Source organism: Tamandua tetradactyla, chromosome 24, assembly GCF_023851605.1.
Source record: "Tamandua tetradactyla isolate mTamTet1 chromosome 24, mTamTet1.pri, whole genome shotgun sequence".
Lineage (NCBI taxonomy): Eukaryota > Metazoa > Chordata > Mammalia > Pilosa > Myrmecophagidae > Tamandua > Tamandua tetradactyla.
The window spans coordinates 36,798,213-36,823,800 of record NC_135350.1 but is presented as its reverse complement, the minus strand read 5'-3'; the positions used below and the strand labels follow the sequence as shown (position 1 = coordinate 36,823,800).

General features: G+C 37.3%; 1 protein-coding gene and 1 pseudogene across 3 annotated transcripts in view; one reads left to right on the top strand and one right to left on the bottom strand.

The window, feature by feature from the left end:
* The window catches only part of SNCA (synuclein alpha), a 146,487-nt gene that overhangs the window by 27,573 nt on the left and 93,326 nt on the right, over positions 1–25,588 (bottom strand). The window lies entirely within an intron of this gene.
* LOC143668524 (importin subunit alpha-8 pseudogene) lies at positions 21,828–23,287 on the top strand (annotated as a pseudogene).

Here is a 25,588-nt window from a genome sequence, read left to right as displayed (position 1 = left end):
AGAAATAATTCTCAGGCATACCTAAAGGTAGGCTAAGTTTCTCCACTACCTACATAAGCTTCACAAGAATAAACCTCAAGATCAAGGGCATGACCTATTGATTTGGGTGTCCCTAATATTTGACAAAGTATCTGTGGATTCCCTGATGGTAAAGTTTAATAGTTCCATATTTATTCTCCCATCCCTTAAGGGGAGGAACTCTAAACTTCCCCTTAACTCTTCCCCTCTGTTTTTTGGCATGGATAGGCTCCAGGGTTCTAACCTAGGTCTCTGGCATGGCAGATGAAAATTCTGCCACTAAGCAGAATTCTCTTAGTTGCCCAAACTTCCCCTCAGTTTTGAAGGACTATTTTGCTGGGCACAGAATTCTTCATTGGCAGATTTTCCTCTTTTGGAATCTTATGTATATCATACCACTGCCATCTCACCTCCATGGTTTCTGCTGAGAAATCCAGACATAGTCTTATTGGGCTTGCCTTGTATTTGATGGATTGTGTTTCTCTTGCTGTTTTCAGAATTCTCTTTATCTTTGACATTTGACAATTGGATTAGTAAGTATCTTGTAGCATGTCTATTTGTATCTATTCTGTTTGAAATACACTGTACTTCTTGGATCTGTAATTTTATGTCTTTCATAAGAACTGGGAAATTTTCAGTGATCATTTCCTCCACTAATCTTTCTCCTCCTTTTCCCTTTTCTTCTCCTTCTAGGACACCCACAACATGTATATTCATGTACTTCGTGTTGTCATTCAGTTCCCTGAGACCCTGTTCATATTTTCCCACTTTTTTCCCTATATTTTCTTTTGTGTGTCAAATTTCAGATGTCCAGTCTTCCAGTTCAGTGATCTTTTCTTTTGCCTCTTGAAATCTATTGTTGTAGGTGCCCATTGTTTTTTCATCTCTTCTACTGTGTCTTTCATTCCCATAAGTTTGTGATTTTTTCAAACTATTGAGTTTTTCTTTTTGTTTGCCCAATGTTTTCTTTATATCCTTCCCCAACTCATTAATTTGATTTTTGATGAGATTTTCCATCTGTTTGAAAACCCTGATTTAGCTGTTTCAACTCGTGCATCTCATTTGAAGTGTTGGTTTGTTCCTTTGACTGGGCCATATCTTTGATTTTTTCCTATATGATTCATTATTTTTTGCTGGTGTCTAAGCATTTGATTTCCCTAATTAGTTTATTCTGGAGGTTGTTTTCCCTCTTTTACCTATGATTTTCTTGCTGGATAGTTTTGTCCTCTATCTGTTCATTGGAATTCAGTTCAACTTATTCAAAACATCAAGCATGGGCTCTGTTTAACTGATCAGAATTTTTTCAAGCTCTTGTTTTTCTGTTTCTTGCCATGCCTATTTTGGGACCTTATTATTATTATTATTTTTGAAGAGGGTCTACTCAAATATTATGGACCTCATTCCCAGACCAGACAGGCCCATGTCTCAGAAGGAAAGAGTAGTCAGCATCAGTTTTCCTTGATAGTGAGACCCAGCAGGTTGCCAGACTTTCCTATGAAGCCCTATAGACTTGGTACTTCTCTTTTCCTGCCCAGCATATGGCAATGGTCTGTCCATGGCTTCCTCCCAGCTTAAGGTGATGTAGTGCCTTTAATTTCAGCAGATTCTCCCTGCAAGGGGCATGGTTGAGACAGAAGTGAGGTAGAATGATGGATTTAATTGCTTCAGTTTTCCAACCCTGGTGCCTGAGTTCCTTAAAGGAGGGAATCCACTTGAGTTGGGCCCTACTATCTTTTTCTTCTGTAAGATACATCCTTTTAGGAATTAACTCCTTTTACCTGCTAGTTACTTTGTCTCTCAGACAAGCTTAATTCCACCCTTGCCTGGGGCAGTGCTGGAGCCTGAGTGTGCTTCCAGTTCTATCTAATGAGCTATTAAAGAGTTAAAAAAAAAAAGCATTTTCAGAGCTGGACCCCTGCTCCTTTGGTTTGTCAATCAAAAGCTTGAGATGGTACAGGGGTCTATGTATCTCCGAGCTCTATGTATCCTCTTTTTCTTAGGATCCAGCCACTTTCCAGTATTTTGTGCTGTTCAACTCAAAAAGCCTCTGGTTTTTTGTCTTTTTTTTTTTCTTCCATCAGCCCCCCCACCCCCACCCCCGTCGCCCCTCTGCTGGGGCAAAACTCAGTTCCTTTAGCTTATTCCATGTTTATCTGTGCTGGGGGCCTGTATTCAGTAGTCAGAATTTGTTAATTAATTCCACAATTGGAGCTTCGCTGAGCTAAGCCCTTGCTGTTAGTAAAGTCTGTTCTTTTCTCCTCAGGGAGTCAGCCTACATGACCATGGAAGAGGGGTACCAGCCTCCGTGGCTTGGAGACTTACAGTTCTGTGTGGGATCTCAGCTGTTTCACCTGGTTCAGACTGGTCTACGATGTGTGTCTGGTCACTGATGTTCTCCCAGCAGTTGTTCTGTACTATTCCTGGCTATTTACTAGTTGCTATGGAGGACAAACTAAATGCCATACCTCACTATGCCACCATATTGCCCTGCCTTCTCCATTGATTTTTTTTTCATTTCTTCTATTGTGCTTTTCATTCCCATAAGTTCTGCAATTTCTTTTTTCAAACTTTTGAGTTCCTTATGTTTGCCCAATATTTTATTTATATCCTCCCTGAACTCATTAATTTGATTTTTGATGAGTGTTTGCATATCTGTTTGAACATCCCAAATTCATTGTTTCAACTTCTGTATCTCATTTGAAATTTTGGTTTCCTCCTTTGACTGGTCCTTATCTTTAATTTTCCTAGTATAACTGATTATTTTTACTGGCATCTAGGCATTTGATTTCCTTAATTAGTTTATTCTGAGGTTATGTTTACTATTTTACCCAGGTTTTCTTGCTGGAAGGCTTTGTTCTCTATCTCTTCTCTGGAATTCAGTCACCTTACTCTAGACCTCTAGCATAAGTTCTGTTTAACTGATCAGAATTTTTCTGTTCTTGCTTTTCTGTTTCTTGCTCTGCTTATATAGGGCCTTTTATTTTTATTGAGGAGGGTCTCTTATATGGAGCCTTTTTTTTTTTGAGGAGGGTCTCTTCTGTTATGATCAACCCCAGTCAAATTTTTCCAGATCACACCAGCCCACGTATCAGGAGGAGAGAGTACTAGTATCAAGTTTCCTTGAGGGTCAGACCCAGCAGATTGTCAGGTTTTTCTACTAATCCTCAACTCCGATCTTCTCCTTTCCTGCCTAGCAAGTAACACTTGTCTGCCTGCAGCTTTTCACCAATGTAAAGTGATTTGGTGCCTTTAGTTACAGCAACCTCTCCCTGCCATGGGGGCTGACTGAGGATGAGGTAGTAGGCAGGCTTTGATTACTTCTGTTTTCCTGCCCCTCAGGCCTGAATTCCCTGAAGAAGGGCCTCCACTTGACCTGGGCTATGTCCCCTTTTCTTGGGGAAGGTACACCCTTTAGGGAATAGTCCACTTAACTATTTATTTTGACTTTCAGACATGCCTTAATTATGCCCTTGCCTGGGGAAGTTCTGGAGCCTGAAAGTGCTTAAAGTTCTATCTAATGAGTTGTTAAGAAGTTGAAAAAAATTTAAAAAGCCTTTTCAGAGCCAGACCCTGTTCCCCAGGTTTGCCAAATAATACCTGTAGTTGGTATATGGCTCAACATGTTCCCAGGCTCTTATCCCATATTTTGTAGTATTCAACTCAAAAAGCTTCCAGTTTTGTTTTTTTTTTTTTTCCATTAGCCCTGTCCCCTCTCTGCCAGGGAAAAAGCTCCTGATTCCTTTAGTGCTTACTCCATGTTTATTTGTGCTCAGGGTCTGCTTTTAGTACTCAGAATTTGTTAATTAATTCTGCAATTGGAGCTTGGTTTAGCTAAGCCTTTGATGCTAGTAAAATCTGTTTGCTTTCCCCTTGGAGAACCAGCCTGCTGTGTCCTGTGGGGGTTGCACTCCAGCCTCTGTGGCTTGGGAGACTTATAGTTCTGTGTGGAATCTTAGCCATTCCATCTGGTCCAGATTGGTGTCCAGTGTGTGTCTGGTCAGTGATGTTCCCCCAGCAGTTGTTCTTACTGGCTATTTACTAGCTGCTCTGGAGGGCAACTTAACTTCACCCTTTACTATTCTGTTATCTTGCCTTTACATTGGGTTTTTCTTAAAAAAAAAAAAAAAAGAGTCCTTAACTTTTTGAAATTAAATAATCAAATGTTTAAAAAAACAAATAATATTACGTTTCTATATTTTCCTTTATATTATATAGGTGTAGGTGGGTGAGCAGAAGTGGGTAGACTGGTAAATAATTGGCTGCATATATCTGTAAATCTTTGTACTAAGTTTTAAAAAGTATATATACTCATTTCAGGGCGGGCCGCGGTGGCTCAGCGGGCAAGGTGCTTGCCTGCTATGCCGGAGGACCTCGGTTCGATTCCCGGCCCCAGCCCATGTAACAAAAACGGAGAAACAAAATACAATAAAACAAGAAAATGTTTAAAAAGGATGTTTCCCTTTCTTCCTTCCTTCCTTCCTTCTATCCTTCCTTCCTTCTCTCTGTCTTTCCTTAAAAAAAAAAAAAAAAAAAAGTATATATACTCATTTCAGTAGTCATTTCTCTAACTTCAATATATTTTTTTGAATATGATTATGTGGTCTAAATTTGGTAATGCCATAATATTAATATAGTTTTTAGAATACTAAAATATTTGACTGCTATTCCAAGAAAAAACACAACAATTTATAATCATCAGATGTAATTTTATCCCTATACTATAAATTTACTGTTCTATAAATCTATCTGTAAAAGCATTGATTGTTATCTATAAAGACTTATATTAACAAATTTCAAAATAAACTCCAGTTTAGAAAATGTGCTTAATAAATGTTTTCAATGATATTAAAAAGGTAACATAGCATTTTATGGATGTGAAGGACTTGTGTCAAAATATAATAGTATTTGAAAATATGAACTGCAGCTTCTATTTTACCAACAGAAAGAAGAAAATCTATCAATATAATACATTTTGAACATCTCTGAAAGAAGACATTTAGTTGTTGAGTTCCAATATGTAGTATTTAGATGTCCTAATCCACAATTTTCTGCCAGCATTTGTGCATAACATGCTAGAATGTGGGGATATATACATGTGTACACACACACACACAATTATACTATATAGACTCTTGAACTTCTCTGGGGCAATTCCATAAGACCAACTTGAATGATATAATTGAAAGATACAACCATAATGTCTTAGTTTTTCCAGGGCTGCTATAACAAAATACTACAAACTGGTTGGTTTTAACAATAGGAATTTATTGTCTCAATTTTGTAAGCTAGATGTCCAAAATCTAGGTGTCAGCTAGGCCATGCTTTTTCCAAAGATTTTTGCATTCTGGAGATGGCTTGCCCACAGAACATAACTCAATCTCCATCTCTATCACATAGTCATATGCCTCTTTCATATCCCCTAGCTTCTACTCTGTGTCTAAATCTCCTTTAGGAGATTTAGGAAAAAATGACTCTTTTGTCCTTGGATTATGACCCACCCTGATTCTCATCTTAATAGAATTTTCAAAGGTCCTCTTTACAAGTGACTTTACTCCCATAGGATTGGTCTTGAAAGTGTCTTGTGGGGACATAACTTAATCTACCACATATAGCATCTGATTTTCATCATAATTGCATATACCATGATAGCAAAAAACAGCAACAAGGCTGAGTGAAGATGTGGCTCCTGAGTCATTAGTTAGAAGTTCTCATAACCAAATGACTTACACCTCTGCATTGTCTGTGATACATACATACTCAGATTGTATTTCAGAAAATTTACAAATTACTATGTCATCAGCCTTCTGAGTCAATTGGGCATAATTAAAATGATGAACACCACAAAGTCATACAGTAAACACATTATACACAACTCAGGTGGTTTAGGACTGAAAAGGCAAATCTTTATTCTGCATGAATGTATTTTAATTAAAGGATAATTTTAGAGAAACCAATCATACATAGAAAAAATATATATTTAGAAGCCATCTGTGGTCTACTCTGAATAATCTATTTGCATCATACTTATTGTCTTGCCTTTTGCCCTTCTAGATATTTCTTTAGTATTGGCAAATCCCTCCAAGAGTGAGAAAGATAAAGGGAATAGACAAAATGCACATGAGTTTATTTGACTGTTTTTTAAAAAGGCTTGGGAGTTGAGGAGAGAGTAAAATTAATATATTATATGTATTTGGCATTATTTTTGGATGCTACTTGTCAATTTTAAATACACTCATCCATAAATTCCAAAATAATTGGTATATAAATCAGGAATCAGTGTGCAATCATTTTTAAGAAGACATTTTCATTATACACTGAGGGGGTAGTACTCAATCTTTAAAAGCCTCATTCTCTTTGGTATGCATAACAAGCAGTTCAGTGACTTCCCAGTATTTATGACAATGCCATGTAATTAGCTGACTCACCTAATAAGACTCCTCAGCACAGCGTCAATTGCCAGCCTCTTTTCCTGTTACTTGGATACAGACCTGGTTGCAAATTAAAACTAACCAGAAATTGGAAATCTAGGAATAAACTATTTTCAGTTTTCATGTCTAATGACTAATTTTCTTTTCCATTAATGAAAAACATGCTTATACATGGCTCTATATATTTTTAAATCTATTTATTATTTTAAATGTGTATTGATAGGATTCTTGAAGATTGGCCTGCTGGGTAGTGATTGAATTAAGTTAACAATTTGCTTTTTTGGGGGTGGGGGTGGGGTCCACAGATCAGGAATTGAACCCAGGTCTCCGACATGACAGGTGAGCATTCTATCACTGAACCACCTGGGAACCCTGGTAGTGATTAAATAAGAAGTCATCGAAATGATCTGGGGAAGTAAATAGATCTGAGAAAGTCCTGCACTTTCATTTCTCCTTTCATTTCAGGAAATGTATTGAAATGTGGAAGCAAGTCTTAAAAACTAGCAACTTGGTAAGGAATCAGCAGGGAGGATAGGCTTTGAACAAGTAATAGATAAAGGGCTTGTTTCTGTATTTTAGGGAAATCCCAGAATGCTAAAAAGTGAGGAAGAACTAGATTTTTACTTCCCAAAATGGGTGGGAAACTTGTCAATATGTGACTAGAAGAAAATGCTTCAGGCAAACCAAATTGCTCAATACACAAAAGGGTGAATAGGACAGGTTTGAAGCAGAGAAGTGAAAGCAATCTTTGAAATGGGGGATATGAAACTCAGAAACAGAATCTTAAGGAGCAAAATGAGTGTTCTTCATCTAAGAAATTGAAGACCAGGGAAGGCTTTAAGAAAGACAGAACAGAAATACAGTACATTCAGGCACATGCAATAATCTGAGGTTTCACAATTCCTCATATTACTGACAACAGACCCTGGGATAAGTTTGAGGAACCCTCAAGATCTGCAAGGACAACCTCAGTCTTGTCCCAGTTGTAATATCTTTGTTTATCATCTATTCTAGACAGAGAGGTTGATGGAAAAGTGCCCAATGGACTACAATTTCAATAGGGACTGGAATTATTCTAGCTTGTAAATTCTTCCATTGTTAAGTCACAGAGGTTGTGATAGCTACCTTCTTCATATTACTTAGAAAAATCTTCTTCTGAAAACCTCCATCCAGGTCTCCGTACATTTGAGATGAAAAGGGAATCTTCCTACCCATTGTGCCAATTTGAAAGGATTTATGTACCCTAGAAAAGTCATGCTTTAATCCTAATCAGTCTTGTGAGAGCAATAGTTTCTTCTAACCCCTATCAGTACTACAGGTTGGAAACTTGATTAGGTGGAGATGTGTCTCCACCCATTCTACATGGGTCTTGATTAGCTTATTGGAATCCTATAAAAAGAGAAGACATTTTGGAGAGAGTTCCTTTGAGAATGAAGAGAGAGTCACGAAACCATGACAGAAGGATGAGAGAACCACAGGGTCCACCATCCAGGGACCTTTGGAGATGAAGAAGGAAAATGCCTCCAGAAGAGCTTCATGAAGCAAGAGACCTAGAGAGTAAGCTAGCAGATGCTGCCATGTTCGCCATGTGCCCTTCCAGCTGAGAGAGAAGCATTGAACGTCATCAGCCCTCTTGAACCAAGTATCTTTCCTTGGATGCCTTAGATTGGACATTTCTATGGAATTGTTTTAATCTGAACAATTTCATAGCCTTAGAACTGTAAACTAGCAACTTATTAAATTCCCCTTTTTAAAAGCCATTCCGTTCCTGGTATATTGCATTCTGGCAGCTAACAAACTAGAACATACATTAATCAAGATAGGCAATAAGCTAAATGTATCCTTAGAAGGTCATTCTAAGGAAAAATTATTAAAATGCTTACTTTTCCATCTTATTGTGATATGGAATAACAATACAAGTCAATATTTATTTAGTGCTTACTCTGTCTTTGATATTGATCCAACAGTTTTACATGTATTATTTAATCTTAAAAAACAACCTTATGAGGAAAGCACTACTTTTATTTCTATGTTATCAATGAATAAGTAGAGTAATCAGTCTGGCTCCAGAGCCTGCATTCTTGTCTGTTTCACAATATTATTGGTCAGGGTTGTTGAAAAAAATGTCCTTACTAAAATATTAAACTGAGTTGCTTAAACAAGATAAAATTAACCTTTAAAAGTTAATTTCCCGAATTTTCAATGTAAAGTACTTTATTATTTTTAATTTTAATACATGGCATTTTCTGGTTAAGTTAGGCCTTTTTATTAGTGACCGTTCCTAATGGCATAGAGACAATAAAATTATTAGGAATTGTTCCTTTTTTTTCTAAGGAAATGACACAGATAGTAAAGTTATTCCTAGAACAGTTTGAAATACCATCACTCAAGTTTACTATGTTACTCATTTTGGTGGACAAAGAAATCTGTTCCCTGGACCACAGGCCTTATCTCCCTTAGCTTAGAAGATGGTAATACCTCCCAAGCCCTTGGACAAGTTCATTTTGATTATCACAATAAAACATAATGATCCATCAAATCCACTGGGCAAATGTTACACTTAGTTATGCTATTCATTTCTTTATAACCCTATCTTATTCCATGGAGAATTTGAAAAGGAATAAAAGATTGTTGCCTCATCACAAAAAACCATTGCCCTTTGCTTTGTCTAATATTGTTTTTTCTCTTACCTTAATTAGCCACTCAATGTTCATTAGTTATTTTCCTTTTAATTAATTTTAAAACACTCATTATGTCTGGATTATATTATTGAATTCTCAATAAATACACAGTTGTGTATTTAACTAAATACTTTTTTTTTATTATCCACTTTTTAAATTTGGTTCATTTTTATTACTCCCTTTGATTTTTAGTAAGTGGGAACTTCTAGTTTCTGTATCACAAGGAGGGAAAAAGAACAAAGAACACAGAATATTCAATATTTAACATGCTGCACCTGTCTCTATTGCTGCAAGGGACAGATAGAGCAATGCCTGTGTGTTTATGTATGTGAGCTGTGGTTGTGTGCTGGAAAACTACATATTGAGGATGATTTCCTAATTCTATTACTTTGTTAAGGAACTGAAACTACAAAAAATTACAGAATCACCCTGAATACTTTGTATCCTAGTCTCCTCCTCCCACCAAGTGTATACCCTATTTGTTGTTTGGAAGATCTGGATAAAATGTGCTTTAAGATCATATGATAATGGTCGAAGATTGACCTTGTGGCAGCTCAATAGTACTTCTGTGATCTTGAGCAATTTAGATACCTCATCTGGAAAATGACAATACTAACACCTTTTTCCAAATGTTGTGAGTCTTAAATGAGATGATACACATAAAGTATATATGACCAGTGTACAATCATCATAACACCAAACATTTACTGAGCACCTACTATAGGCTAGACTATTTTGGCGGGGAGGGTGTATGGTCCAGGAATCCAACCCTGGTCTCCGGCATGGAAGGCAGGCATTCTAACCACTGAACTATTTGTGCACCCTGGCTAGACTATTTTAAGCATTTTCTTTTCCAAGTATCTCAACAAATACATATTACATACCTCAATAAATATTAGTCATTGTTGTTATATTTTCACCTTATTGCTAATTCCCTTATTGGAAAAAAATGTTTCTTATAAAATATTGATATCAAAAAGTTTAAGAATCGAGTCTTTAGTGTCATCATTGCACTGAATGGCTACTTCCACTGGCCAATGAACCTCAGGATTCCGTATTTCTCAAATTTGTCTATAGGACCTCCTGTTTGTTCCCTTTCTCTCAGCTGCCTATGATTAGATCTTAAAACTTAGTTGATAAATGGGGCGGGCAATGGCGGTGCGGTGGCAGAGTTCTCGCTATCAAGCTGGAGGCCCGGGTTCGATTCCCGGTGCCTACCCATAATAAAAACAAAACAACAACAACAAAAACTTAATAAATGGCAGATAGACCTTGTTTCATTTTGAGTATATCCTAGTGACATAGATAAGTAGAAATGCTTGAGTGCTATCAGTGCAAATGCTAAAAGAACAGTTTAAATTATTTTTATCTGAAGACTTACGTGCAAAAGTACTGAGCTAATGTCCTATTAAGGCACACACAGAGAGTGAGAAATAGTCACAGCACTGCACTTGAAGATGAATATACATTTTTTTAAATTTATAATTCCAGTAGGGAAGAATCTTTTATCCTTGAGATGAATACATTCTCACAGTTGAAGGCAAACAAGATATACAGTTAAAATCACAACTTTTTCTTTTTAGTCTAGTCTCATCCCCACAAAAGGGTCAGTACCTCACCTGTGAAACTATGCTGCTATATATCAGTCAATTATAGCCTTGACCTCAGAAGTACAATAGGGGAAACATATCAAGAATTGAGATCTTAGAAGCAGCAAATGCCAATTATACATTTTTATTTCTAACAATACTTCACAAAACTGGTACCACTGTGAGTAGCTTTCAAAAATGTATCATACATTTGTGTTTAAGGGACTATAAAATATTGGCAAGCAAATTTAGAATTAAAATTCCCTTGTACTAAGAATTGACATAACGATGACTTTTGTGACATCATTATTTATCACTAAATACCTACAAGTTATAATAAAAACAATGAAACAGTGAAATTATTGTTTCTCTACAATCTGATTCAGAGATGGGTGTTTGCTTATATTGTATTGTTTCATTAATAATTACACAGTCTCACTGCCAATACCAACCCATTTGACTAATAAAAAAAAAGAGTAATTAGGAGTACAACTTCAATATACAGGCTTATTATGTAAAAAGCTTTAACTCAGGAATCCAAGAGTCTTAGTTTCAAGTTTGACTTAAACAGTGGGAATGTATTGCTCATGGTTCCAGAGGCTAGAAGGGCTTGTTTCCTTCCAGGGTCAGTAGCCTTCAGGCTGGATGGCAATCTTAGGTTCCTTGGCTCTCCTATCACATGACAATGTCCTCTCCTTTCCTTTCTAGGTTTCAACTGACTCCAGGCTTTCCCATGTGGCGTTCCTTTCCATGTTCAATTTTCTAGGCTTTCAAAACTTCAGCTATGTTGAATATAAGGCCCACTCTCATTCATTGGCTATACCTTAAACAGTAATAACATTTTCAAAGATCCTATCTACAAATGGGTTTGCTCCCAGGTCAAGGGGTTAGAACTCTGTGGTCCAGAAAAACATGTTCTTAAAATTAGTCAATTGCTGTGGGCATGAACCCATTGTAAGTAGGACCTATTGATGAGTTTACTTCAGTTAGCATGTGGCCCAACTCAATCAGAACGAGTCTTAACCTTATTATTGTTACTTAATCCTACTTCTTAACAAGCAGAATGAAATTCAAACAGATAAAGCGTAAGACAGAGGGAGCAGCAAGAAGCTAAAACTCAATTGAAACCCAGAAGAGAAGGGAGAGGCTGAAAGAGGCCAACCTGGGTATTGCCATGTAACAGAGAAGCCCAGGATCAAGGATCACCAGTAGCCAGCCAGAATACATTTCCAGGAAGAAAACATTGCCTTGATAATGTCTTAATTTTGTACTACTCCTAACCTCAAAACTATGAGCCAATAAATTACCATTGCTTAAGCCAACTCACTGCATGGTATTTGCTTTAGCAATGAAGAAACTAAAACAGATCTCAACATGCCCTTTGTGGGTGACATGATTCAATCCCCAACATCTAGAAAATACAAGTTGGTATAAAGTCCAAGTTCCTTCATCTCAAACAACTTCTAGTCTAGAAAGATAAGTGAGAGACATAAATGTTAGTAAAACACAAAACAGCAAATGTGATGATAGTCATAAGAGAAGTAGGAGTAAAATGCTCAGAACAAGGAGAGAATGGTTCTGGGTAGTGGAAATATTATTAAAACTGGGCCTGAGCATTTTTGTCAGACTGAGAACATTAGGTAAAGTGTAGTACACAGATAAAAACAAAGTAGCAGGAAAGTGATTTTGTCTGGCCAGTAATCAGGAACTTGAGGTACATGGGTGCCCTCAAAGCTATTCAATGGGATTTGAACCTTAAAATATCATTCTGTGAAATCATATGGTACAAGTTTTATTTTAGGAAGAATACTCTGGCAATGATGTACAGGATAGTTTGGAAAGATGGGAGGCAGAGATTGGTAGATTATGTAGGAGCCTATAGCAGAAATCCAGGGAGAGGTAATGAGATAACTAGAATAATGAGAGTAGAAATGGAATAAAGGGCATTATTGTAAAACATTGTGGAAATTGAATTTAAAAAATTAGCAACTGCTGTTTAAAGACTGCGAAGTGTATGAGATATTATCCTATGGCAAACTAACAAGCTAGTCTGCCATAGTTCTGTGGATGGAGGCTTAAGATGCAAGACTCCTGGGTTAAAACTTTATTACTCACAGCAATAGCAGTAGTCAAAGTATCATCATTCTTTTGTGCTGATTTTCCAAGCCCCAATTCCCACAGGACAAAACAAAGAGGATCAAGTAACACACAGCTAGAAATTTGTTTACAGACAAGGAACTCAGAAACTAGGAAACCTGAATCTTTTATAATGGGCAGTAAACATGCCTTCCCTTTGTTCCAGGAAGAAACACTATCTCTAATTTCCAAGGCTTTAAACAAACTTGCCTTCAGAAGATAGCAATTATTTATCTTCTAAGGACATATACCACATGAAAATTATTGAAAGGATGAATGCAAAATGTGCAGAAATGCAAGACCCTTGGGTATTATCTCCCAAAACCATTTGAATATAGGTATCACATGAAGAAAATTCTCAGGATGTGTTTCAGTTTGTTAAAGCTGCTGGAATGCAATATAGCATAAATAGAATGGCTTTTAAAAAGTGAATTTATTAAGTTGCAAGTCCACAGTTCTAAAGCTATAAAAATATCCAAACTAAGGCATCCAGAGAAAGATACTTTGATTCAAGAAAGGCCAAAAGTTGCAAGTCCACAGTTCTAAGGATATAAAAATGTCCAAACTAAGGCATCCAGAGAAAGATACCTTGATTCAAGAAAGGTCAATAGGTCCAGGACACCTCTGTCATCTGGGAAGGCACACGGAAAGGTCTTGCTAACTTTCTCTCTTGATTTCTCATTTCATGAGGATTCCCCAGGGATGTTTTCCTTCTGTTTCACCAAAGATCTCTGGCAGTGTGGCCTCTATTGACTCTGAAGTTTTTTCCAAAAATGGTCACCTCCTAAAAGGCTCCAGTAAACCACCCCACCTTGAATGGGTGGAGACACTTCTCAATGGAAAACATCTCATCAAAAGTTACCACCCACAAATGGGTGGGTCCCATCTCCATGGAAACATCCAAAAAATTCCACCCAGCAAGATTAAATAAGGATTAAATAACATGGCTTTTCTGGGGTACATGACAGTTTCAAACTGGCACACTCCACCCTTTGGACCTCCAAAATATATGATCTTTCTAAATGTAACACATTCATTCTATCACAATATCACAAAGCCTTAAACCTATTTCAGTAACAATACAAATATAATACAAAGCCAGAAACAGTACAAAATCTCCACAAAGTCAGTTATAGGCATGGTCTGACCTAAGGCAAAATTTTCCTCTGGTTCTGGACCTGTAAAACTCAGAACAAATTATCTGCTGCCAGCATACAAAGGAAGGACAGTCATACAATATATGTCTGCATTTCCAAAGGGAGAAATTGGAAGGAACATAGGGTTCCAAGGTTCCAAATAGTTCTTATAACCAGCAGGGCAAACTCCAATACATTTCCAAGTCTGAGATTCATTTATCCTCAGGGATTTAGAAAGCCACAATCCCGCCCTTTCCAAAGGTCTATGCAGTAGCCTGGTTCTCTCCAAATGCCACTTTGGGGGACATATAGGAGACCATTTTTTTCTCAGCTCCACCATCTCCAAGCACTGTGGCTGCACCCAGGCACACCTGGAGATGTATGCCATCTCCAACACACATATGCAGCTTTCCAGAACAAAGGGGTGGCAGCCAGGCTCCCCTCAATCCCCAAGAGATGTTCACCACCATCTCCAAGACCTGGCACACAACTCTTCAAGAACAATGAGGTGGAAGGTCCAGCCTCTGACTTCAGGGAAAACTCATCCTCTCCTGTACTTGGGTGTGTCTGCTCTCCTGGCCCAAGAGTTTCTTGGCTTCAGACCTTAGCTTCCATGGCTCTGCCTCTGAAGTTATTTTTCCTTCAGTTTGTCCCTTTTTAGCCCACACTGGATAATGGATGTTCCATTTATACAGATCCTGCAACAGTTTTGCTGGTTTTCTATGTAGTATGCAGGGCTCCTAACCATCAGATGATAGGACTTTCCATAAATGCTTCCTGGATAACTCCATCTGTAATCCTGGCTTTCCCTCTAATGGCTGACTGCTTCCATGTTTGGTTAAATCCTCACATGGGGTACTATTCTCTGGGGTCTCCCTTTCTAGAAGCTCAGAATTTTCCAGGCCATCAATTTCTGTTTTCTTTGTATCTAAGAGCTCAGTTCTCAATTTCTCTCTTTTCTGTCACAATTCACTATAAGCTGCAAGGAAAAACTAGACTGCACTTTTCCACATTTAATTTGGAAATCTCTACTAAATATCCAAGTTCATGGCTTTTACAATCTGTCTTTCATCCAAAACCAGTAATCAATTTTGCCAGATTCTTTACCACTATAAAACAAGGATCAACTTCCTTCCAGTTTGCAATAACACATGTATCATTTCTTCCTAAGGCCTTATCACAGGTATTTTCAGAATCCACATTTCTACCAACAGTCTCTTCAAAGCATTCTAGGCCTTCTTTATCAAGATCTTCACAATCCTTCCGGAATCTTTCCCTTTATCCATTTAAAAAGTCATTCTAACATGTTTGATATTTGCAAACAACAGCAGCACCCCACTTCTCTGGTGCCAAAATTTGTTTGAGTTTGTGAATGCTGCAAGAAAGCAATATACCAGAAACAGAAGGGCTTTTAAAAAGGGAATTTAATAAGTTGCAAGTTCACAGTCCTCAAGCTATAAAAATGTCCAAACTAAGGTATCCAAGGAAAGATACCTTGATTCAAGAAAGGCCAACATGTACAGAACACCTCTGTCAGCTGGGAAGGCACATGGAAAGGTTTGCTGGCCTGGTTTCTTGTATCAAAAATATTCTCTGGGAGTGTTTTATTTCTGTATTTCCAAAGATCTCTGGCTGTGTGGGCTCTGTTGGCTCTGAAATTTTTTCCCAAAATGGTTCCCTCTTAAAGGGCTCTGGTAAGCAACCCCACCTTGAATGGATAAAAACATTCCTCCATGGAAACCACCTAATCAAAAGTTACCACCACAATTGGCTGAGTCACATCTCCAAGGAAATAATAAAAAAGATCCCACCCAGCGCTACTGAATAAGGATTAAAGAACACGGCTTTTCTGGGGGGCCAGAACAGTTTCAAACTGGCACAGGAAGCGAGGCAGCAAATAAAGAGAAAAGTGAAGGCCTAGTCAGAGACTTAAGACAAAAAAGGGAAGTAACAATGTTTGAGAATCTAAATGAAAGGGGCCTTTATGAATAGATAGATGCTTGACAATTTTAAGCCCTGAATAAAGAAATTGAGAATCAGATTCACATGTACATTTTGTATACCACATATTTTGTTCATGAGAGAATAACACATTTTTAATAAATGTATCTTTAAGTTTGTCGAATAGTCCAGAAAAAGATCTAGGAAGAAGCCATATTTCAGAGGATAAGGAATAGAACAAGACCATTAGAGGTCCTGATGGTAGGTAACATTTTTAAGGAGTTGTCAGTAAGAGAAAATTGAGATTAGGGCAATTAATTTAGAGGGATATGAATTTCAGAATTGAACAGATCTTTATCTTTCTGTCAGTTTTATTCCTTTTTAAAAAAAGAAAGAAAATACTAAACTTGTTCATGATTAAGCAGGAGTATATATTAAAGATACAAATCAGAGAGGAGTTGATTGAAGGAGCAAATTCCAAAAGAGAGGGAAGGGAATGTTTGCTTTGTTAAGGCAGTACATTTTAAGGTACATTCCTAGATGGATAAGAGAGAAATGAAAGAAGCTTGACATATAATCACTATTTTCTTAATAAAATAGATAATGATATCATGAAGAATGAAGGTTTCAGGGGTAGGAAGAGGGCAGAGCTTAGAGTTTTTATTGAATCACCCTATAAAATAGTTGCTCATTCATTTTATTGAATATATAAGGAATGTCAGAGGTGTTAAATTTTTGCCTAGTTAGAAAAATGGTAAACAGACAAGATGGATTAAAAACATCAGTCTTATGCTAAAGCCTACCCCTCCCCCCCTTTTTTTAATGTTTTGGTGTGATTGAAGTCTTAATTGGGAAGTGGAGAAGTTTTATAATGCACTCTCTGGAAAATATGATAAAATAATCAGAAAGAAATCAATCAACTGTGGAAATCAGTGAGTGCTGAATGGTAACTGGGTGTCATCACTTTTTTAGTTGAACCAATCAGCCCAATTTCTTGATTTTTCTTAGCAGAGAAAGGATTTATGCTATACTTTTTGTTGTTGTTGTTTTGCATGGGCAGGTACCGGGAATCAAACCTGGGTCTCTGGCATGACAGGTAAGAACTCTGCCTGCTGAGCAACTGTGGCCCGCCCTATCCTGAATTTTTAACCTTTCACACGGACTTATGTAATTGTGAAGACTTTTACAACAAAAATGTAATTGTGTTTAATAGAACTGTCACCACCACATACATCCCAACAGCCAGTTTCTCTGGTAGATTGAATTTCCAGGCTTCATAACAAGTTTGTAGACATATAATTCTCATGAACTGAAAGCTCCACCTAAAGCACAGTGTAACAACACAATTTGTACACAAACAAGCTTCTATTAAATCAAATTCCGGAATTGGAGAATTGAGAATTTTAAATTATTTCAGATATTTGGAAACAGGAAAAAGTCACTTTGACAGAAAACTGACATATATAAATGAGATGGTATATGATGAGGTTTAAAATGAAATGAAAAAATCGAAATTTGATCTCTGAGGTTGAAAATAATTCAGTATAAAACTATTTTCATTTAATCATTATCAGCAAATATTGTATTTTTGTACCCTCTTTTCATATAAACTTTTATTGTTTTTCTTACTTTCTTTTTAGATTTTTCCTACTTTCGTTTATTTTTTTTATCTCTGAGTTTTAAGTTTAGGGAACTGCCTCATCTTCTCCAGTCCCAACTTTTCCTGTGCTAGCATTCTTTACTAAGCTGTGGCTTTCCCATCCCATTTTTCACATCTCAAATCATAATTGGGGTGGTGTACCCATGCATCCCATTTCTATGGAAACGAAGATGCAGACAGCACAAAGATGATTTTATTAGAAAGTCCACTAGAGCAAAAAATCCTGTGCGCACAATTTACTTTCTTAGCAGACTCAACAACTTTAACCTGGGAAAGAATATTTTGTCTCTGTTGAATTTCCCTAGGTAAATGAGATATTTGAAAGCCCTTAAATGTTCCAAAATAAGAGAACAAAAACCAAGTTATAGGACTGTACAGGTATTTCATGTTCTGTCCAGAATATATGCAGGTTGGAGTCTCTTTATAATTAATGTGCAGGTTGATGTTTCTCTATACTAATTCTTATCACAGTATGAAAATTGTTACACAGACTCAATAATCCAAAAATTTTAAACCTTTATCATCATCATCACCATCACCATCATCATCATATCATAAGCATTACTAAGTATAAAACTAGTTGTTAAAAAAGAATTCTTTTAAAAACCTCTGTGTATATAAATAAAAGGGATTTCTATGAATTGTTCCTTTTCCCTCTTTCTGGAGCAGGGGAATTAGGCACATTAGAGGATTCACAGGCTCCTTAGAACTAGTGTGAAAACATAATAAACTAAATGCCTGTTTCCACTGAAAGAAAGATACAAACAAGTTACATCAGAAAATGCAGCCTGATATAGTGGATGCCACTGTTAACGAACCACTGATAAACTATTATAAATTAACAGGATCTCAAATCTCCCTATACTTCATCCATTTACCCATGTAATGGGGACTTTAAAAGAATATATTCCTCACCAGTTATACACGAGTGTTATAAAACAGGTATTCTTGGTGGGTCCAATGAGAAAGCTTAGCGCTTGGATTTTATTTTCCTTATTGCCTAACACACTATATAGTGAATGAATTTTAAAACTAATAAGAAATATTGAGATGGGATCATTTGAATCATGTTAGGAACAGAAAATCAATTCCATAAAATCATTTAAAGATGAACCTGGACATCAATTACCCCTAAGCCAATGCCCTGATTGTCCCATGAGCTATTAATCTTCAGTCTTGGGTGTTAAGCACAACTCTCTAAATGTCAGAGCTATTTCGGGCAAGTAAGACAACCGCTGCGGTTAGTGTGAATGCACACCAGCACACTAGGCACCTGGGAGAAAAGGCTGCCAAGAGTGAGGGAGATGTCTCAGGAAAAAAAAAAAATCCCAGAGAGCTGGAAATATAATACATATGCATTATTTACTTATAACTTAATTTATATGTCAGCCGTTTAATAAGAATATAAGGTGTCTTAGAAAATACAATTATGCCTATGGCCATACCTAATATTGTGGCCATATAATACAAAGTAAAGTGTTCTTGCTTGGTCTCAAGAAGTACAGTTCAGAATTGAGAGTTTTGTCCCCAAGGAGGGTTTTTATACATTATCTTGAGACATACCAAGAAGATAGAGTCTAACATTTTCAGAAAATACTGCTATTATTCACATCAGAGATATGGCTAGTGGAAGATTTTCAAAGGCTGTCTTTTAAGAAATAAAAATATTTTTATATAGTCTCTGAATGATTGAATTTATAGAGTCTAGTGACTGACCTGAAGGCTTAAGTCTTGTTTTTATATTTGTTTGTTTGGGCTATCAATTGTGTAATTAAGAAAAACAGAAATTTTACTGATGGATGTTTTTACTATTCATGGACATGGTAGTTCAGTTCACTTTATTATTTTCTGTTATTTATTTATTTTTTGCTGCTGCTAACAGTTAATATTTCTTAATTTGAGTATGTTTTATTATTCCAGTCCATATTTTCTCTTTTAACACCTACCTGAAAATTCCATTTCATTCTGTCCTCTTATTATCACTATAGGATTTTTATAGCCTGATTTACTATATTGAAATCCTTCAACTGTGAATTCAGTAATGTTTTGGGTTCCAGGGATCTATCTGACATCAGGCTGACTTTGCCAAGCATGAAACATCAACACAAAAGAAAAAGTTTTAAGAATAAAAGTCCTGACTCAAAATGAGAGGTTAAATTTTGCAGGGTGTTTTGTGTCCTGAGAATCTTCCTGCTGTAATTATCTGAGGTACTTGCTTAGATAATTATTGAGGGACTCTTTCAATTGTCCCTTTTCTCTACAAAGATCACTGCATTAATTAAGAGAGGATCACCAGGGACAGGTTGCTGTTCTGTACTTTTAAGTATTTTTAGTCCCTGATTTTCAAAAAACAAAAACAGCATAAAGAAAAAATTGCTTTTCAGCCAGATTTTCTGATACATAGATAGGCTTCTGGAATGTGCCTTAACACTTTTATCTCTGCACACTTCTCTGATCTGATTTCAACTGAACTAGAAGAGAAGTATGAATCAGCTGCTTGCTGTGATCAAGATGCTGAAGCTATATTTACACTACATCACAACTCTAAGGTGTGAAAGCTTAGGGAGCTAAGAAACAAACTGATAATTGATTAGCTGGAGAGTGGTACAAATTCACCTAGAGGGGGTTTTCCTGCTTAATGCAGTAATAGGAAAACGTGGCTTCTGTACTTCAGGAATGCCAAGCAAAATGTATCCACCCTAGGACTCGGGCAGATGGCTTTTTATATTTTGCTGTTTTAAAATTCAAATGCAAATTAAAAGAAACAAACTGAATGAGAACTGCTTCCCTTTCCTTACTTTTTCCTAAACTACCTTTATCTAAGATCAAATTCCCCAGCCCAGTAGGGAAAAGGATCCTAGCGGAGTAACCCACAGCTCTTCTTCACCACCCTATCCTGAGATTCTACAACACCTGCACACAACAAGGGCTCAGCCAATATTTGCTGAACGGCTGTGCCTCTTCTAGAACTTCTTCCATGATTTCCTCAGGCAGAGCTAATCTCTCTTGTTTATGTGCTCCCCTAAATACCCTTCCCTGATTCTACTTCAGCAAAAATCAATATGTTTTGAGATCATTGCTGTAGGCAAATGTCCCCGACTGCCTTGTGTGTTCCTGAGAGCAGTGAGGATATGATTTTTGCCTTTATCCTCCATCGTTTGTTGCCCAATGCCTCGCAAATGATATTAAGTACAAAATAATGAATACGGGATGCCAATGACTAAAACAGAAAATCAACAGTTTCTGAAAAACTAATTCATTTTACTGTTTTTAAATTGGAATTCTTTCATTGTTCTTAGCTGAAATTAGGATTCAGATTCAAATTTAAAAAGATCCCACTGTCCCATTAAGATGTCACAATTTCTTTTAAAACAGATACGAATATATAATTTTATATCAACTTTTTATACACATTTCAATTTTTAAAAAGTTATCTGTGATTTATCTATAGATAGTGATAGGCCAGTGAGAACCACAGACATCAGCATCTCTAGAGGTATTTATTTAAGGTACAGATTCCTGGGCTTTATCCTATACCTACTGGATCTTTGGATATGAGCCAACAGGAATCTGAACATTAAAAATAAACTCTTAAGGTGATTCTTACACATGTAAGGACCATTGCTTTAGGGCATAACAAGTGATCCAAAACACTTGAGAATTATTTCAACATACATTAGGTTCTTGATATTTGTGGTAGTCCTATTCTATAAACTTTATTAGCAAATACGGAACGATTGCTCTTAAGGGAAATACGGGATTAGGTTCCTGCATGTCTCTGGTCACAAGATTTTCATCAATCAATCAATATATAACCTGATTTTTTGTGTGTTTCTATTTAAAGACACCTTAGCCAGGAATGTGTACATTGGGTAACTGACATTTTTTGCCACCTGCACCAGTCCACAAATGATCGTGAACACGTCTCGAGTACTGATTTTGGGGTTACATATAAATTTCAGCAAGTAGGTGACTTCACAAATGCAGAATCTATGAATAAAGAAGATCGGTTGTATCTTTTTGTGGAGATTATTGTAACTCTAATATTTTGTCATCTGTTGTACAATTTACAGATGTAATGGATGGCAAGCCTCCTTTTTCTGACAAAAGCTCCTCTTCTCTGGAGAAAATAAAAATAAGGCAATCAGCTTCCAGAAAGCACATGCTTCAGCACTGCCACAACCTACGTAACTCTGTTTTCTGTTCCTGGTGTTATCAATGAGACCTTCACAGCATCTATGAGGCACCAGCAGCAGATGGCGGTCAGTCCGGAGCTCCAAAAGGCCAAGAAGGATGAGCAAGCCTTAAAGAGAAGGAGCGTCTCTGATCTTTCCCCTGACCCACCTTCTTAGAAACCTGCCAGAGCCTTACCTTGGATGAAATAATCCATGGAGTGAACAACCCAGTTCCGGAACTATGCTTCCAGGCTACCCAGGCAGCCAGGAAAATGCTGTCCCAGGAAAGGAACCCTCCTCTAAAGCTGATCATTGAAGCAGGGCTCATTCCCCAGCTGGTGGAGTTCCTGAAGTCCTCACTTCAACCCTGCTTGCAGTTCGAGGCAGCCTGGGCTCTGACCAACATTGCTTCGGGGACATCAGAGCAGACTCGAGCTCTGAGTTGTGCAAGGAATAGCCGTTCAGCTCTTGATGGAGCTCCTGTCTTTCCCCCACGTGACTAGGTGCGAACAGACAGTGTGAGCTCTGGGTAATAAAGCAGGTGATGGCCCAGAGTTCAGAGACATCTTATCTCAAGCAACGCCATCCCGCATCGGCTGTGCCTGGTTTCATCAACCATATCAATCAGGTTTCTGCGAAACATCACGTGGACCTTGTCCAAACTGTGCTAAAACAAGAACCCATATCCTGGCCCCAGAGCGGTGAAACAAATGTTGCCTGTGCTCTTGTACTTCTGCAGCACCATGACATCGAGGTTCTAGGACACCTGTCGGGCCCTGTCCTACCTCACCAATGGCTGTAATGAGCGCATCAGCCAAGTGGTTGACACAGGTGTCCTGCCCAGGCTGATCCATCTGATGAGAAGCTCAGAACTCAGTGTCTTGACCCCTTCTCTCCGCACCGTGGGCAACATCATTATGGGGACAGATTATCAGACCCAGGTGGCCATCAATGCGGACTTGCTGAGCATGCTGCCCGTGCTCCTGGAGCACCCCTGGTCTTCCATCCAGAAGGAGGTGGCCTGGGCGCTCAGCAACGTGGCCACGGGGCCTTCCCAGCACATCCAGCAGCTGATTGCACATGGCACGCTGCCATCACTGGTGGCTCTGCTGAAAAATGGAGAATTTAAATTCCAGAAAGAGGCTGTGTAGATCGTGGCTAACTTCAGAACTGGTGGAACTATAGACCAGTTGATCCAGCTCGTCCACTCTGGAGTCTTGGAGCCATTGGTGAATCTCCTCACCATCCAGGAGGCCAAAATCGTTCTCATCATCCTTGATATCATCTCTTATATCCTCCAGGTGGCAGATAAAGTTTCTGAGAAGGAGAAACTATGTCTTCTGATAGAAGAACTCAGAGGGTTGGATAAAATTGAGGCTCTACAACTTCACAAGAACTGTCAGATTTTCCAGACATCTTTGAGCATTATCAAGAACCACTTTTTTGAGGAAGAAGATAGCATCATTCTCCCTGACCTGGACCAAGAGCCTGATCTCTTCAAGTTTATAACAAAAAAAGCCTAAACCTTCGCAGTTTCTAAACCAAACAACCAAACCCTAAAGGATAACTTCTTTAGGAAGTATCACTCCTAATGTCTTAGCATATCATAGTGTAAAGCTTTTAACATTTAATGTTAAAAAAAATTTCCAAGATTTTCACCTCTATCAAAAAAAAAAAAAGAGTAGTTTTTCAGAATTACAAAAAATGAGAAAGATTATAGACAACGTTTAAATTGAAAGTGTCTTGACTATAAAGGAAAACTGCAGGCTAGATGATAATGATAACTAATAGTTTTTGCAGATTTGTTAACTTGTGCTGAACAATCATTAGGGGTTTTACCATAATCTTAGAAGGTAGTTATTAGGATTAGCCTTACTCCACAGATAAAATAATTTCCCCCAATTTTCTCTGCTTGTAGGAATTGGAATCTGCAACCTTGGCTCCAGGAGCTATACTCTGACCCATCAACCACACTACCTCTTGAAGTGCTGTAGGTTTGGGCCTTTATGCATGCAATGTGATATTCATGTAGAAACTGTTTGCCAGTGTTTATCAGGTAACTGAGGGTGATTTAACTTTCTAGTTGATTTAAATCTCTAAGCCTGAGAAACATTTGTACTTTCTAAAATCTTTAAGAGTTTAGTGGAATTTATTAACAGTTTTTATTCCTTTGTACTTAGGAGTACATTGAAAGCACAAATGTACTATTAGTTAGGTGGGACCTTTTACAACTGTATGATTTAAATATAAGTACAAGAAATGCTGAAATTCACATAGGGGAAAAAAAACCCTTTACCCATTTAATAGCTGTTCATAAGTTCCAGTTCCCTCTAGCTTTGACTTTTAAATATTGCCACATTTCCAAAAACTCCCATTTAACAGACTTTTGTAAAGGATTTAGAAAAAGATAAAAGACTGAATAGAAATGCAAGTGGTTGTGATGATAATGTTTTCTTCTACCATTCTGTCCTACAGCATCCCATCTCCTCCAAAGTCGGTTATGAGTCGAACTCCCAGCACATTTAGTTTAGTCAAAAATATACATTTACGCAAAATATGTCTATATACTTTATATATATATTTATACACATAGATTATATATATATATATATGATCGTAGAGTAGAATGGTTTCTTGGAGATGGTTTGGGGCCTTGTGATTTATCCATTTGTTAGCACTTAAAAATTTCGTAGCAAGCATAAGAAATATCATTCAAAACATGAGAATAAAAGAAGAGGATGACTACAGTTCTTTAAAAATTATTTAACAGTCTCATGCAAGGATTATCACATTATCTAAGGGAAATCACCTGAGTTTGATTTTGCTGTTTACTATTTGATTAGAGCCCAGACATCCAGAGTTATATGTTAACTGGTAGATTTCAGTCCTGCAGAAAACATAACTCCAAAGGTTACAGTTTTTCAAGTAAAAGAGTAAACAGTTTTGTGTCTATTAGGCATTCATTTAAGAATTCCTTTGACATACTGTTTCTATAAATCTTTATTTCTTAAATTCTCCTTTGAAACATTTTTGCCAGTTTAACAGGTCCAAAATTCTATACAATTTTAGATTTTTAGCAACTCAGAAAATATTTTAGACTCATTTTTTTTAGCCTACGTAAATTGAGTAAGTAAACGTCTTTGAAAACATGCATAAACAAAGGTAAATAAACAGTATTCAAGCAAAGCTTAATATGATGACTCCTTAGAAGGAGCACAATAACCAGAAGATTAGGTGGATTTTTCTTTTTTTAACACACATCCCATAAGATGGTGCTATGAATTATTTTTATAAATGATATTGTCTCTTGTTTTTTCTCTTTTTATCTGGAATGTATAACATATTTTGGTGGTTTCAGAGAATGCATATATCTTATTCCAAGCACCTTTGCTGGATTTTGCACTTAAGTTTGCAAAAAGTAGAACAAAAACAATGGCTACCTGTCCGACCACGTGCTCTTAGAAGGATAAAAGTCAGGTGAATTCAACCAACGAAGGATTCCAACCAAAGCAGAAGTCCTGAGGGAAGTGCTGCTGTGTTTCCTTTCTCAAAAGCTTTTCATACCCAGCACCAGTCCCCTTTCCTATCGCGATGTAGTTAACTCCCTAGACAATTATTACTAGCCACCCCCCACCACCACCAGTCTACGTAGAACCCAAAGAGATTAATTAACACTTGTTCCAGGAAGAAACACAGACAATAGCATCCGATACTAGAATATTCCTTTGAGAATCAGTATAAAACTTACAGAAGGGGAGGGAGATAGAGAACAGAAAACAAAACAAAACAAAATGCTGGACTTGTCTTAATTTCCTAGACCTGCC